General features: G+C 48.3%; 1 protein-coding gene across 8 annotated transcripts in view; it reads left to right on the top strand.

Moving 5' to 3' along the window:
• LOC140428247 (interferon-inducible GTPase 5-like) overlaps positions 1-14,860 on the top strand; it is an 88,727-nt gene that overhangs the window by 20,189 nt on the left and 53,678 nt on the right. The window contains exons 1-2 of one of the 8 annotated variants that reach the window (XM_072514522.1): positions 8,810-8,967; positions 9,704-9,787. The exons of 3 other annotated variants lie outside the window; for them this stretch is intronic. The gene's annotated coding sequence lies outside the window, so the exon portion shown is untranslated. Of the gene's footprint in view, positions 1-8,809; positions 8,968-9,703; positions 9,788-14,860 lie in introns of those variants that run through there. 4 more of the 8 variants (XM_072514512.1, XM_072514548.1, XM_072514556.1 and 1 more) reach the window with 4 other exon arrangements.

Here is a 14,860-nt window from a genome sequence, read left to right on the forward strand (position 1 = left end):
CAGTGCTGGTATCTCCCCTGTCTCCCCCTCTCCCAGTGCTGGTATCTCCCCTCTCTCCCCCTCTCGCAGTGCTGGTATCTCCCCTGTCTCCCCTTCTCCCAGTGATGGTACCTCCCCTGTCTCCCTCTGTCCCAGTGCTGGCATCTCCCCTTTCTCCCCCTCTCCCAGTCCTGGTATCTCCCCTGTCTCCCCCTCAGAGCTGGTATCTCCCCTGTCTCCCCCTCTCCCAGTGCTGGTATCTGCCCTGTCTCTGTATCTAACCCCGTGCTGTACCTGTCCTGGGAGTGTTTGATGGGGACAGTGTAGAGGGAGCTTTACTCTGTATCTAACCCCGTGCTGTACCTTGAAGGTAGGCTAGCCACTAACATTAGGAGTGATAGTAAAAGTTTCTTTCAATACATTATAAACAAACAGGAGGCAAATGTAGACATTGTGCCGCTCCAAAATGACGCTGGTAATCTAGTGATGGAAGAAAGGAAATAGCTGAAGAACTAAATAAGTACTTTGCGTCAGTTTTCACAGTAGAAGACATGAGTAATATCCCAACAATTCAGGAGAGTCAGGGGGCAGAGTTGAATATGGTTGCCATCACAAAGGAGAAAGTGCTAGAGAAACTAAGAGGTCTAAAAATTGATAAATCTCCGGGCCCAGATGGACTACATCCTAGAGTCCTCAAGGAGATAGCTGAAGAAATAGTGGAGGCATTAGTTATGATCTTTCAAAAGTCACTGGAGTCAGGGAAAGTCCCAGAGGATTGGAAAATCGCTGTTGTAACCCCCCTGTTCAAGAAGGGAACAAGAAAAAAGATGGAAAATTATAGGCCAATTAGCCTGACCTTGGTTGTTGGCAAGATTCTAGAATCCATTGTTAAGGATGAGATTTCTAAATTCTTGGAAGTGCAGGGTCGGATTAGGACAAGTCAGCATGGATTTAGTAAGGGGAGGTCGTGCCTGACAAACCTGTTAGAGTTCTTTGAAGAGGTAACAAATAGGTTAGACCAAGGAGAGCCAATGGATGTTATCTATCTTGACTTCCAAAAGGCCTTTGATAAGGTGCCTCACGGGAGACTGCTGAGTAAAATAAGGGCCCATGGTATTCGAGGCAAGGTACTAACATGGATTGACGATTGGCTGTCAGGCAGAAGGCAGAGAGTTGGGATAAAAGGTTCTTTTTCGGAATGGCAACCGGTGACGAGTGGTGTCCCGCAGGGTTCAGTGTTGGGGCCACAGCTGTTCTCTTTATATATTAACGATCTAGATGGCGGGACTGGGGGCATTCTGGCTACGTTTGCCGATGATACAAAGATAGGTGGAGGGGCAGGTAGTATTGAGGAGGTGGGGAGGCTGCAGAAAGATTTAGACAGATTAGGAGAGTGGTCCAAGAAAAGGCTGATGAAATTCAACGTGGGCAAGTGTGAGGTCTTGCACTTTGGAAAAAAGAATAGAGGCATGGACTATTTTCTAAACGGTGACAAAATTCATAATGCTGAAGTGCAAAGGGACTTGGGAGGACTAGTCCAGGATTCTCTAAAGGTAAACTTGCAGGTTGAGTCCGTAATTAAGAAAGCAAATGCAATGTTGTCATTTATCTCAAAAGGCTTGGAATATAAAAGCAGGGATGTACTTCTGAAGCTTTATAAAGCACTAGTTAGGCCCCATTTAGAATACTGTGAGCAATTTTGGGCCCCACACCTCAGGAAGGACATACTAGCACTGGAGCGGGTCCAGCGGATATTCACACGGATGATTCCAGGAATGGTAGGCCTAACATACGATGAACGCCTGAGGATCCTGGGATTATATTCATTGGAGTTTAGGAGGTTGAGGGGAGATCTAATAGAAACTTACAAGATAATGAATGGCTTAGATAGGGTGGACGTAGGGAAGTTGTTTCCATTAGCAGGGGAGACTAGGACCCGGGGGCACAGCCTTAGAATAAAAGGGAGTCACTTTAGAACAGCGATGAGGAGAAATTTCTTCAGCCAGAGAGTGGTGGGTCTGTGGAATTCATTGCCACAGAGGGCGGTGGAGGCCGAGATGTTGAGTGTCTTTAAGACAGAAGTTGATAAATTCTTGATTTCTCGAGGAATTAAGGGTTATGGAGAGAGAGCGAGTAAATGGAGTTGAAATCAGCCATGATTGAATGGTGGAGTGGACTCGATGGGCCGAATGGCCTTACTTCCGCTCCTATATCTTATGGTCTTGTGTACCTGTCCTAGGAGTGTTTGATGGGGACAGTGTAGAGGGAGCTTTACTCTGTATCTAACTCTGTACTGTATCTGTCCTGGGAGTGTTTGATGTGAACAGTGTAGAGGGAGCTTTACTCTGTATCTAACCCCGTGCTGTACGTCTTCTGGGAGTGTTTGATGGGGACAGTGTAGAGGGAGCTTCACTCTGTATCTAACCCCGTGCTGTACCTGTTCTGGGACTGTTTGATATGGAGAGAGGAGAGGGAGCTTTACTCTGTATCTAACCCCGTGCTGTACCTGTCCTGGGAGTGTTTGATGGGGACAGTGTAGAGGGAGCTTTACTCTGTATCTAACCCCATGCTGTACCTGTCCTGGGAGTGTTTGATGGGGACAGTATAGAGAGAGCTTTACTCTGTATCTAACCCCGTGCTGTACCTGTCCTGGGAGTGTTTGATGGGGACAGTGGAGAGAGAGCTTTACTCTGTATCTAACCCTGTGCTGTACCTTTCCTGGGAGTGTTTGATGGGGACAGTGTAGAGGGAGCTTCACTCTGTATCGAACCCCGTGCTGTACCTGTCCTGGGAATGTTTGATGAGGACAGTGTAGAGGGAGCTTTACTCTGTATCTAACCACGTGCTGTACCTGTCCTGGGAATGTTTGATGAGGACAGTGTAGAGGGAGATTTACTCTGTATCTAACCATGTGCTGTACCTGTCCTGGGAGTGTTTGATGGGGACAGTGTTGAGGGAGCTTTACTCTGTATCTAACCCCATTCTGTACCTGTCCTGGGAGTGTTTGATGGGGACAGTGTAGAGGGAGCTTTACTCTGTATCTAACCCCGTGCTGTACCTGTCCTGGTAGTGTTTGATGGGGGACAGTGTAGAGAGAGCTTTACTCTGTATCGAATCCCGTGCTGTACCTGTCCTGGGAGTGTTTGATGAGGACAGTGTAGAGGGAGCTTTACTCTGTATCTAACCCCGTGCTGTACGTCTTCTGGGAGTGTTTGATGGAGACAGTGTAGAGGGAGCTTCACTCTGTATCTAACCCCGTGCTGTACCTGCCCTGGGAGTGTTTGATGGGGACAGTGTAGAGAGAGCTTTACTCTGTATCGCACCTCGTGCTGTACCTGTTCTGGGACTGTTTGATGTGGACTGTACAGTATCAGGCACGTGGACGGATGTGGAATAGGTGGTGTTGGTTCAAAAATGATGTGTAGTTGGACGCTTATGTGAGTGTTGTGGAGCAGATCGACCTCTGTGAAGAAATTAATTTTATGTTTATAATGCTGTCAACATTTGCTGTTCTTTGTGCAGTGAAGGATTGTTGGTAATCTCATATCTTTTATGTACAGACTGGAGTAACCCTGACTGTGCAAACTGTGTGCAATATTCAGAGACCCGGAGGCGACCAGAGTGATCCAGTCGACTCTTCAAACTAAAGATCAGCATCTCAGGGCATGGGTCACCTGAGTAGTCCTGAATTCCAGGACCACTCCCTCTTCCTGAAATCATCTCTGTCTGCTCTGTATCTTCTCACTCTTTCTATATCTGTCTTGCCCTCTCTTTCTCTTCTTCTTTCCTCCCTTTCTCTGCCTATCTCTCAATCTCTCTCTCTGTGTCTAAATGTCTATCTCTCTGTATTTTGCTCCGCATGTGATTCTCTCGGTTTTTCTTTCTGCCTTCTCGCTATTTCACATTCGCTCCTTGTCTAGATCTCAATCTATTCAGTGGTTCTGCTCTCCAAAGATTCCTAATCTCTGGAACTCTGAGTGACTGAAATTGTGCCAATCCTGATTTCTCTGCAGCGTAAGTGCTGTGGTTACATGTTTGTTCAGAATTGAGTTGTTCGGGTGGTTGCAGTGATAAGTGTCTGGCGTGTTCGAGTCTCGCTCAGGACTCGTTCATTCCACATCCTCCCACAGCCTCGTTACGATTGAGTCTTTCACGACAGGTCAGGAGGGGAACATTGAAGAGATGTGAGGCCAGCTTTCCGTCAGAACTGGGAGACTGTCCCCAGGGGCCCCATCCCCCTCCGCATTTTGTCTCCTGTGGAATTGAGCTAAATGGGCCCGGAGGTCCTCAGGTGCAGCTTCTGCCTGTGGTGACGGATCTGCAGTCTGCTGGGTAGCATTGCCCACCATCCCCACTCTGGGTTGTGGAAAAGGGGAAATGGATGGGCGATGTTTTACATAAATTAACATACAGATCAGGAACAGGAGGAGGCCACTCGGCCCCTCGAACCTGCTCAATCTCTCTATTAGATTATGGCTGATCCAATTGTCACCTCGCCCCCACATTCCTGCCTACTGTAGCCATGTAAAATGGCTGACTCCCGATTAGAATGGCCAAACCCCGATTTAACATGGCGAATGTAAGAGGCTGATGGGACAATCAGCCAACAGGACTCAAACAGACAGCTGCAGGTAAAACTGTGAATTCGCCTCTGGGGAAGCCAGACAGAATCGATACCTGCAGCCATCAACATCACAACACACCAGCCATCTGCATAGGAAGTAGCAATCCCGGGAACAATATGCTACAAATTAGACACACAAAGCCAACCCAGACTTTTCGGCGCCAGCAGGAGTTTACACAAAGAGAGGTGAATGACCACCTCGAAACCGCCCATCGATCAAGGAATCGCTCCAGCATTGGAGAATATCGAACCAAGTGAGTGGGACCAAGTCCAATCACTTGGAACCAGGTACAAGGCGGGAAGCCCCTGGGGACTATAAGAATAGGGGCCAAGTTCAAATCGACCCTTCTTCCCTTCGTCTCCTCTCCGCACCCTTGGAGACCCTTCTGCTGACCTTCTACAACCGCCGCAAGAACGTAAGTCTTACTCCAACGCTCGCTACGAGATAGGCGCTCCTGACTATCGACCTGTACCAGCTTTGAATCCCGCAGGCTCAGAACCCATACGAAAGGCCATTTGTTTCCCTGACCTGGTGGGTCATTCCCAAAGTTAAGTATTGGCCTGTTAGTTGTAGGGAGTAGCTTAGAAGTAGAATTAATGTATAAGTATTGATTACTGTATATAATAAATGTGCGTTGATTTAACTCTTACTAAGCGGTGTGTTGGATTATTGATCATTACTCGGACTTGAACCACGTGGCGGTATCAGAAAGATACCTGGCGACTCAAGAGCAAAGGTGACAGAACAAGAGCAATTAAACTAAGGCTAAAACGAGCAACACTACCCCAGAGAACCAGTAAGCTTTGTGCACGTGAAGTAGAGACAGCCTGAATGAGTGAGGGAGCCCGAGTGAGGGTTGAAATTTGGTAATTTGGAGCAGTATGGTAATTAAAAAGGTAAGTGGTGAATTTGGTTGTCCTGTTTAGTGTTCAATTCTGGTCGCCACAGAAGGATGTGGAGGCTTTAGAGAGGGTGCAGAAGAGATTTACCAGAATGTTGCCTGGTATGGAGGGCATTAGCTATGAGGAGCGGTTGAATAAACTCGGTTTGTTCTCACTGGAACGAAGGAGGTTGAGGGGAGAACTGATAGAGGTATACAAAATTATGAGGGGCATCGACAGAGTGGATAGTCAGAGGCTTTTCCCCAGGGTAGAGGGGTCAATTACTAGGTTTAAGGTGAGAGGGGCAAGGTTTAGAGTAGATGTACGAGGCAAGTTTTTTACGCAGAGGGTAGTGGGTGCCTGGAACTCGCTACCGGAGGAGGTGGTGGAAGCAGGGACGATAGGGACATTTAAGGGGCAACTTGACAAATATATGAATAGGATGGGAATAAGAACATAAGAACTAGGAGCAGGAGTAGGCCATCTGGCCCCTCGAGCCTGCTCCGCCATTCAATGAGATCATGGCTGATCTTTTGTGGACTCAGCTCCACTTTCCGGCCCGAACACCATAACCCTTAATCCCTTTATTCTTCAAAAAACTATCTATCTTTTTCTTAAAAACATTTAATGAAGGAGCCTCTACTGCTTCACTGGGCAAGGAATTCCATAGATTCACAACCCTTTGGGTGAAGAAGTTCCTCCTAAACTCAGTCCTAAATCTACTTCCCCTTATTTTGAGGCTATGCCCCCTAGTTCTGCTTTCACCCGCCAGTGGAAACAACCTGCCCGCATCTATCCTATCGATTCCCTTCATAATCTTATATGTTTCTATAAGACCCCTCCTCATCCTTCGAAATTCCAACGAGTACAGTCCCAGTCTACTCAACCTCTCCTCGTAATCCAACCCCTTCAGCTCTGGGATTAACCTAGTGAATCTCCTCTGCACACCCTCCAGTGCCAGTACGTCCTTTCTCAAGTAAGAAGACCAAAACTGGACACAATACTCCAGGTGTGGCCTCACTAACACCTTATACAATTGCAGCATAACCTCCCTAGTCTTAAACTCCATCCCTCTAGCAATGAAGGACAAAATTCCATTTGCCTTCTTAATCACCTGTTGCACCTGAAAACCAACTTTCTGCGACTCATGCACTAGCACACCCAGGTCTCTCTGCACAGCAGCATGTTTTAATATTTTATCATTTAAATAATAATCCCTTTTGCCGTTATTCTTACCAAAATGGATAACCTCACATTTGTCAACATTGTATTCCATCTGCCAGACCCTAGCCCATTCACTTAGCCTGTCCAAATCCCTCTGCAGACTTCCAGTATCCTCTGCACTTTTTGCTTTACCACTTATCTTAGTGTCGTCTGCAAACTTGGACACATTGCCCTTGGTCCCCAACTCCAAATCATCTATGTAAATTGTGAACAGTTGTGGGCCCAACACTGATCCCTGAGGGACACCACTAGCTACTGATTGCCAACCAGAGAAACACCCATTAATCCCCACTCTTTGCTTTCTATTAATTAACCAATCCTCTATCCATGCTCCTACTTTCCCCTTAATGCCATGCATCTTTATCTTATGCAACAACCTTTTGTGTGGCACCTTGTCAAAGGCTTTCTGGAAATCCAGATATACCACATCCATTGGCTCCCCGTTATCTACCGCACTGTTAATGTCCTCAAAAAATTCCACTAAATTAGTTAGGCACGACCTGCCCTTTATGAACCCATGCTGCGTCTGTCCAATGGGACAATTTCCATCCAGATGCCTCGCTATTTCTTCCCTGATGATAGATTCCAGCATCTTCCCTGCTACCGAAGTTAAGCTCACTGGCCTATAATTACCCACTTTCTGCTTACCTCCTTTTTTAAACAGTGGTGTCATGTTTGCTAATTTCCAATCCGCCGGGACCACCCCAGAGTCTAGTGAATTTTGGTAAATTATCACTAGTGCATTTGCAATTTCCCTAGCCATCTCTTTTAGCACTCTGGGATGCATTCCATCAGGGCCAGGAGACTTGCCTACCTTTAGCCCCATTAGCTTGCCCATCACTACCTCCTTGGTGATATCAATCCTCTCAAGGTCCTCACCTGTCATAGCCTCATTTCCATCAGTCACTCGCATGTTATTTGTGTCTTCCACTGTGAAGACCGACCCAAAAAACCTGTTCAGTTCCTCAGCCATTTACTCATCTCCCATTATTAAATCTCCCTTCTCATCCTCTAAAGGACCAATATTTACCTTAGCCACTCTTTTTTGTTTTATGTATTTGTAGAAACTTTTACTATCTGTTTTTATATTCTGAGCAAGTTTACTCTCATAATCTATCTTACTCTTCTTTATAGCTTTTTTAGTAGCTTTCTGTTGCCCCCTAAAGATTTCCCAGTCCTCTAGTCTCCCACTGATCTTTGCTACTTTGTATGTTTTTTCCTTCAATTTGATACTCTCCCTTATTTCCTTAGATATCCACGGTCGATTGTCCCTCTTTTTACCGTCCTTCCTTTTTGTTGGTATAAACCTTTGCTGGGCACTGTGAAAAATCACTTGGAAGGTTCTCCACTGTTCCTCAACTGTTTCACCATAAAGTCTTTGCTCCCAGTCTACCTTAGCTAGTTCTTCTCTCATCCCATTGTAATCTCCTTTGTTTAAGCACAAAACACTAGTGCTTGATTTTACCTTCTCACCCTCCATCTGTATTTTAAATTCCACCATATTGTGATCGCTCCTTCCGAGAGGATCCCTAACTATGAGATCCTGAATCAATCCTGTCTCATTACACAGGACCAGATCTAGGACCACTTGTTCCCTCGTAGGTTCCATTACATACTGTTCGAGGAAAATATCGCGGATACATTCTATAAACTCCTCCTCAAGGCTGCCTTGACCGACCTGGTTAAACCAATCAACATGTAGATTAAAATCCCCCATGATAACTGCTGTACCATTTCTACATGCATCTGTTATTTCTTTGAGAATGAGAGTGTGTGTGGGGGAATAGAGGGATACGGACCCAGGAAGTGTAGAAGATTGTAGTTTAGTCGGGCAGCATGGTCGGCACGGGCTTGGAGGGCCGAAGGGCCTGTTCCTGTGCTGTACATTTTTTTGTTCTTTGTTCTTGTTCTTTGTTTTTCATTTAAAAGTTTGTGTCTGATTGGCTGAAGCTGCCCCCACCCTAATTGCTCAGTGGCAGTTATCTGATTTAGAGGTCAAGGTGAAAATTGCATTCTCTTTACTATTAACTAGTGTGAATCATCTCAGATTAGCGGGGCTCTATATAAGAGAGAAGCATAAAGCGCACACTCAGTAAGTGAGAGAGCCCGAGTGAGGATTGAAATTTGGTAATTTGGAGTATTGTGGTAATTCTGTGAAAAGTGGGAGGAGGTGTTTTTTCCCTTTTTGTTTTGTTTTCTTTCTTCCTGCTTTATGACTGTTAATCTGCAGGGAGCGATCCAGAGAGCATCCTCGGAAGGTCAGTGATATAAAGATCAATCTCATTTCAGGAGCTGTGACCAGGAGAGGCGCAGAGTGCTGTGTGGGGGAATGTCAGTGACCAGGAGAATGAGAGTGTGTGTGGGGGAATGTCAGTGACCAGGAGAATGAGAGTGTGTGTGGGGGAATGTCAGTGACCAGGAGAATGAGAGTGCTGTGTGGGGGAATGTCAGTGACCAGGAGAATGAGAATGTTGTGTGGGGGAATGTCAGTGACCAGGAGAGTGAGAGTGCTGTGTGGGTGAAGGTGAGGGCAGTGTGTGGGGGGAGATAAGGGAGATCTGCGTGCGGGAGGCAGTGGCTGCTATTGATTCTCTGAAACTGACAGTGAGTTCGGACTGAAAAAAAAACTTAAGTGACATCACAGTGATTTGATTAGCTAATAGGGAGCTGTGCTAAATTTGAAAAGCCATTTAAATTACTGGTTAGAAATTGCGTTGAGACTGACTAACAACCTTCAATTTGGTCAGGGACAGGAGGGTGCGGCTGTGAGTGAGTCAGGTAAAGGGATCCAGGAAGTAGGGTTGCAGGAGCCTTAACCCTTATCCTTGTCCGTCATTTTCGAGCTTCTTGCTCCCTGTGTGAACAGGGACTGCAGGGAGAATGAAAAAACTGACCGCAACACCGTGAGCCGTTCACGTGGGGGAAGAGAAAAGAAATGTAGTTGTAAATGGGGATAGTTTAGTCTGGGGCATTAACACTATTCTGTGTCACTAGGATTGAGAGTCCCGAAGGTTGTGTTGCCTGCCTGGTACTCGCGTTCTGGATATCTCATCTGGGCTGCAGAGGGACCTGAAGTGAGTGAGTAAAGATCCAGTTGTCATGGTCCATGTTGGTGTAACGATATTAGGTAGAACAGGAACAGAGGTTCTACTAAGGGAGTATGAACAGCTTCGAGCTGAATTAAGAAGCAGAACCAAAAAGGGAATAATCTCTCTAGATCGCTACCTGTGCCACGAGCTAATTGGCACAGGGTCAATAATATTAAGGAGGTAACTGAGTGACTCAAAGATTGATGTGGGAGGAATGGGACATTGGCACCAATACTGGGGAAGGAGGGAGCTGTTCCGATGGGACGTTCTTCATCTGAATCACGCTGCGAGCAGAGTCCTAGCGAATCGAATAATAGGGCTTTAAACTAAATAGTAGTGGGGAGAGGGGGGGGTGGGGGTGGGTTCAGTTGTAGGGAAACTAGAAACCCAATTTAAAGGAGGTCCGAGTGCGGGTTAGCGATGTGGCGAATGGTTACCAGCAAATAAAGGTGGGGGACAGAACGGCTGAATGTCTTTATGCACCAAGGAATTATAGAAGAGTGTGGAAATCGAACATGAAAACAAATTTAGAAGCTTTGTGTCTAAATGCAAGAAGCATTCGGAACAAACTTAATGAGCTAACAGCGGAAATGGAAACAAACGGTTCTGATTTGGTGGTTACAGGGAGACGAGATCTGGGAATTGAATATCCAAGGGTACTGATGCGCAACTCCAAACGAAATGATTCATAACTTAAGGCTTTAACTCTTCCCCAGCAGCTTTGATACAGAAAGTGAAGGCTGCTGGGACGGCACCGGTTCTTATACTCCGCCTCTCGGGGCGGAGCTACGTACATCAGCCAGTGGTAGACTCCTGGGTCTAACCAATGGTCAGCCACCTCTCAGGTACCGCAATACCTGGTACTACTACATTCACCCCCTGTTAAAAAAGATCCCGGCGGGGTGATGGCCAGCGTTAATAGTCGCCTTTATACCAGGATTGCTACCAGTGCCACGAGCTAGTCAGAGTAGGAATATCAGGATAGATAGGATGAATGCGTGGCTCGAGAGATGATGCAAGAGGGAGGGATTCAAATTCCTGGGACATTGGAACCGGTTCTGGGGGAGGTGGGACCAGTACAAACCGGACGGTCTGCACCTGGGCAGGACTGGAACCGATGTCCTAGGGGGGGGTGTTTGCTAGAGCTGTTGGGGAGAGTTTAAACTAATGTGGCAGGGGGATGGGAACCGATGCAGGAAGTTGGAAGGTAGTAAAACAGGGACAGAAACAAAAGACAGTAAGGGGGAAAGTGAAAGGCAGGGAAGCCACAATCAAAAATCAAAAAGGGCGACAGTACAAGGTACAGTGACTGAGGGGAGCTCAGTGAATAGGACCAGGAATACTAAAAGGAATAAAACGGGAAGTGAAAACATTAATGGTAAGCGACGTGGCAGGTTGTTACATGAAGATATGGGTTCAACGACAAGGAAAATTAGGAGAAAGGTTAAGAGGAAATATAACTTAGGAGAGGTTACTGATCGAGGTGTTAAGATTCACAACAGAGGTAAAAAAGCCAACATAAGTGTACTTTACCTGAATGCTTGTAGTATTCGGAATAAGGTAAATCATCGTGAATGACTATGATTTAGTGGCCATTACTGAAACATGGTTAAAGGATGGTCACGACTGGGAGTTAAATATCCGAGGGTATCAAACTATTCGGAAGGACAGAGTGGATGGTAAGGGAGGTAGTGTAGCTCTGTTATTTAAGGATGACATCCGGGCAACAGGAAGGGATGACATCGGTGCTATGGAGGATAAGGTTGAATCCATTAGGGTGGAAATCAGGAATAGTAAGGCGAAAAAGTCACTGATAGGAGTAGTCTATAGGCCACCAAATAGTAACATTATGGTGGGGCAGGCAATAAACAAAGAAATAACTGATGCATGTAGAAATGGTACAGCAGTTATCATGGGGGATTTTAATCTACATGTCGATTGGTTTAACCAGGTCGGCCAAGGCAGCCTTGAGGAGGATATGTCCGCGATAGTTTCCTAGAACAGTATATAATGGAACCTATGAGGGAACAAGCGGTCCTAGATCTGGTCCTGTGTAATGAGGCAGGATTGATTCAGGATCTCCTAGTTAGGGATCCTCTCGGAAGGAGCGATCACAATATGGTGGAATTTAAAATACAGATGGAGGGTGAGAAGGTAAAATCAAGCACTAGTGTTTTGTGCTTAAACAAAGGAGATTACAATTGGATGAGAGAAGAACTAGCTAAGGTAGACTGGGAGCAAAGACTTTATGGTGAAACAGTTGAGGACCAGTGGAGAACCTTCCAAGTGATTTTTCACAGTGCAGTGATTTTTGCGCTGTTGGGGCAAAAGATGGACAGGGGGGGAAAGCGCCTGTAGGGGGCATTGGTGTGTGTTCGGGCCTAGGCAGGAGCGGCGGGAGTACTGACCCTCCAGTTAGGTGCTGTGGGGAGGGTGGGGGTGGGGGCAATTGTTCGGGTGCGCATGGGATTCCGGCAGGCGCCAGTTCCCGAAGGGAGACCGTGTCTTGGCGGCCATCAGGGAACGCTACGTAGGCGTACTGGGGGTTGGCGTGCAGCAGGTGGACCCTCTCGACCAATGGGTCCGACTTGTGCGCCCTCACATGTTTCCGAAGCAGGACGGGTCCGGGTGTCGCTAGCCAGGTTGGGAGCGAGGTCCCGGAGGAGGTCTTCCTGGGGAAAACAAGGGGACGTTCATGAGGTGTCTGATTTGTGGTTGACCAGAGCATCGACCGGATGGAGTGGAGGGCCACTGGGAGGACTTCTTGCCAGCGGGAGACTGGGAGATTCCTGGACCGTAGGGCCAGCAGGACGGTCTTCCAGACCGTTCCGTTCTCCCTCTCTACCTGCCCGTTTCCCCGGGGGTTGTAACCTTTGAATCCATGCTGAGGCGTTCAAAGGGACGGGAAGCCTTTATCAGGTGCGCCCTCTCTGGCCGGTAGAAGTGCGGTTTGCGCTCTGCGCAGATTTGGCAGTCCCCGGTGACTGTCCTGACCTCCTCGATGGAGTAGGGCAGGTTGCGGGTCTTGACGAAATGGAAAAAACGGGTGACCCCCGGGTGGCAAAGGTCCTCGTGGAGGGCTCGGAGGCGGTCCACTTGTGCGGTGGCACAAGTGCCGCGGGACAGGGCATCAGGAGGCTTGTTTAGTTTCCCCGGACGGTACAAGATCTCGTAGTTGTAGGTGGAGAGTTCGATCCTCCACCGCAAGATCTTGTCGTTCTTAATCTTGCCCTGCTGTGCATTGTCGGACATGAAGGCAACCGACCATTGGTCCGTGAGGAGAGTGAATCTCCTGCCGGCCAGGTAATGCCTCCAGTGTCGCACAGCTTCGACTATCGCCTGGGCCTCCTTTTCGACTGAGGAGTGGCGAATTTCGGAAGCATGGAGGGTACGGGAGAAGAAAGCCACGGGCCTGCCCGCTTGGTTGAGGGTGGCGGCCAGAGCTATGTTGGACGCATCGCTCTCGACCTGGAAGGGGAGGGACTCGTCGATAGCGCGCATCATAGCCTTAGCAATGTCTGCTTTGATGCGGCTGAAGGCCTGGCGGGCCTCCGTCAACAGGGGGAAGGTTGTGGACTGGATTAGGGGTCGGGCTTTGTCTGCGTAGTTGGAGACCCACTGTGCATAATAGCTGAAGAACCTGAGGCAGCGCTTCAGGGCCTTGGGGCAGTGAGGGAGGGGGAACTCCATAAGGGGGCGCATGCGCTCAGGGTCGGGGCCTATGACTCCACTTCGCACTACGTAGCCTAGAATGGCTAGACGGTCGGTGCTAAATGAAATGAATGAAATGAAATGAAAATGAAATGAAAATCGCTTATTGTCACAAGTAGGCTTCAATGAAGTTACTGTAAAGCCCCTAGTCGCCACATTCGGGCGCCTGTTCGGGGAGGCTGTTACGGGAAACACGCATTTATCCTTATTGTATGTCAGATTAAGGATTTTCGCGGTCTGGAGGAATTTGCGGAGGTTGGTGTTGTTGTCCTGCTGGTCGTGGCCGCAGATGGTGACGTTATCCAGGTACGTGAACGTTGCGTGTAAGCAACGGGGTCAACCATTTAGTCCATCTCTCGCTGGAAGACCGAGACCCCGTTCGTGACACCGAAGGGAACTCGTAAAAAGTGAAAAAGCCGCCCCTCTGCTTCGAAGGCAGTGTAGTTGTGGTCACTATTACGGAGGGGTAGCTGGTGGTAGGCAGACTTGATATCCACCGTGGAGAAGACCTTGTATTGCGCGATCCTGTTTACCAGGTCGGCTATACGGGGGAGAGGGTACGCATCCAGCTGCGTAAACCTGTTGATGGTCTGACTGTAGTCAATGACCATCCTATATTTCTCCCCGGTCTTTACCACCACTACTTGAGCCCTCCAGGGACTGTTGCTCGCTTCGATGACCCCTTCCCTCAGCAGCCTTTGGACCTCCGACCTGATAAAGGTCCGGTCCTGGGCACTGTACCGCCTGCTCCTGGTGGCGACGGGTTTGCAATCCGGGGTGAGGTTCGCAAACAGGGAAGGCGGGTTGACCTTGAGGGTCGCGAGGCCGCAGATAGTAAGGGGAGGGTATAGGGCCACCGAATTTAAAAGTCAGGCTTTGCAGATGGCATTGGAAATCCAGCCCCAGGAGGGTAGCCGCGCAGAGGTGCGGCAGGACGTACAGGCGGAACTTGTTGAATTTCCTGCCTTGGACAGTGAGGTTCTCTAGGCAGAACCCCTGTATCTCCACCGAGTGTGACCCGGAGGCCAGGGAGATCCTTTGTTTGACGGGATGGGTGACAAGAGAACAGCGCCTTACTGTGTCGGGGTGAACAAAGCTTTCCGTGCTTCCAGAGTCAATCAAGCACGACGTCTCGTGGCCGTTGATGGAGATCGTCGTTGTAGCTGTTGCAAGCGTCCGGGGCCGACTTTGGTCCAGAGTCACCGAGGCCAGCTGAAGTAATTGAGAGTTCTGATCGGGCAGCGTGTAGTCGGCTGTGCTGGGGGCCTGGGGCCCCATCCAAGATGGCGTCACCCATGGGTCGCACATGGTGTCCGTGGTTGAAGAAGATGGCGGCGAGGGACAAAATGGC

This window comes from Scyliorhinus torazame, chromosome 1 (assembly GCF_047496885.1).
Source record: "Scyliorhinus torazame isolate Kashiwa2021f chromosome 1, sScyTor2.1, whole genome shotgun sequence".
NCBI classification, from domain to species: domain Eukaryota; kingdom Metazoa; phylum Chordata; class Chondrichthyes; order Carcharhiniformes; family Scyliorhinidae; genus Scyliorhinus; species Scyliorhinus torazame.